Genomic DNA, 1,862 nt, shown 5'->3' with positions numbered 1-1,862 from the left:
CAGGAGACCAGGAGACCAGGAGACCAGGAGACCAGGAGACCAGGAGACCAGGAGACCAGGAGACCAGCTCCCTCCTCGTGGGCTGAAGGTCCAAATGGTGCTTTTGGAGGCTCCCTCCTTCAGCTTGGACCAATGGGGAGCCACACCTCCAGCACCACACCTGAAACAAATAAACACAAAAAGACACACAGAGATCCAAAAACATACAGGAGTCCCACTCTGACAAAAATACACCAAAAAGAAAAAAGAAAACCAAATACGGCCACAGCCGTAACAGTCACATAAAATATATTCTTCAATGTTTTTTTTTTGTTAAAGCTGATATTGAATTAAATTGAGTCCTGCATAAATGTTATCTTTCTAATCAAGGACACACGATATAAAGGGATTAATAACCACCTTTAATCACACTTATCTGACACTAACATCCCATCCAGAGGTCTATCCACAGTAGTAAAAAAATAGTGATTTTCTTCAAGCACTCCAAAAATGGGGCAGTTCCAAAAAAAATAACCATGTAATTCTTTTTACCTGACCTTGTTTTTTCTGTTTTTTGTTTTTGTCAAAACAGATTTATATTAGCTAAAAATATGACACTGAAAAGGTGCATTGGAAATTCCTACTTAAAGACACATTTTTAGCTGCTCTTTCACTGCATCCTAGGATACGCACACTATTGTGTGGATAATTTAAAATATAGAAACACCTTTTTTTTCATTTGTTGTTTTCTATCATGCTATGTAACTGACACAGAGCTGTCAGGAGTGTCTGCATGAGCGAGACCATATTTTTGATTGTTTTACAAGGAGAAAGGGGAAAAAAAACACAATGTAATGCATTACAGATGGTTGAGTGGGTTGTGGTTAAATGGAGTTTTTGCTGATAAAAAGTGACACCTTACAGGCTGCTTTCAAGATTGGGTTTACACCTTTGAAGCAATTAGGAGGACACACTTCACTAGATGAGACACAGAAGGTGGACAGCTTCTAATAGAGAGCCCACGTTTAGCAGGTGTCTTTCTGTCTTTGTGTGTGTTTAATTTTCTGTATTTGTGTGCCTTTCTTCTAGTGTTTCAGTACCACAATTACAATTCCGAGGCATAATTGAGTATCATTCTCCATCCTTACAAAAATTACTTGTCAGACGGATAAAATAATTTAAAAAAGGTATTCTTCATCTGTAGTGACCTTTGAATTCAAAGGAAAAAGTAGCAATAGATAATTGATGCAGCCCTTAGAAAGTACTGCGATAACTTTTTAATTAGCTGCACCCCTGCTAAAAAAGCAAGGACGTGCAATGACTTGCAGAGATTTGCCCAATTCCATTCTCCCGTGACCTCTTAGCACTGCGCCGAGCAAGTCCCTGAAGAAATACTTGACAACAGCATTCACTCATTTAATTACTGCGGTGGTGCACACATGAGAGCTGCAGGACACACGTTCATGACTAACTGAGCAAAATAACCTTAAGCTTTGCTGAAATCACATCAGCTTTTATAAACAAAGAAAGTCATTTAGTTTAGTGAAGGCGGTTTTGCAAAAGATAAAAAAATATGGTGCTTCATTTAAAGATTAAAAAAGCAACTCTTGGGAGATCCAAGTTCTGGATTTAAGTGTTATTAAAAATAATGTTCCATTTAATAGAAAAGGGAATTTTGGCATGCCTTTTTTCTCTGTTTGAGACTATCTGTAGTGATCCATCATTCGTCAGTGGTGTTTTTTCTTGCTATCATCTGCTTAGAACACAGTGAAACAATGGGTTTGCCATATTTTTGACCCCACACCTGGGTATGGACACGAAGCGACTGAAGGTCCTCCGCCGTCCTCGGAGATGGGAACACCTGCAGGTCAAGCCCCAGACTC

The sequence above is a fragment of the Oryzias melastigma genome, linkage group LG6 (assembly GCF_002922805.2).
Source record: "Oryzias melastigma strain HK-1 linkage group LG6, ASM292280v2, whole genome shotgun sequence".
NCBI classification, from domain to species: Eukaryota; Metazoa; Chordata; class Actinopteri; order Beloniformes; family Adrianichthyidae; genus Oryzias; species Oryzias melastigma.
Note: the sequence above shows the minus strand (reverse complement) of the source record.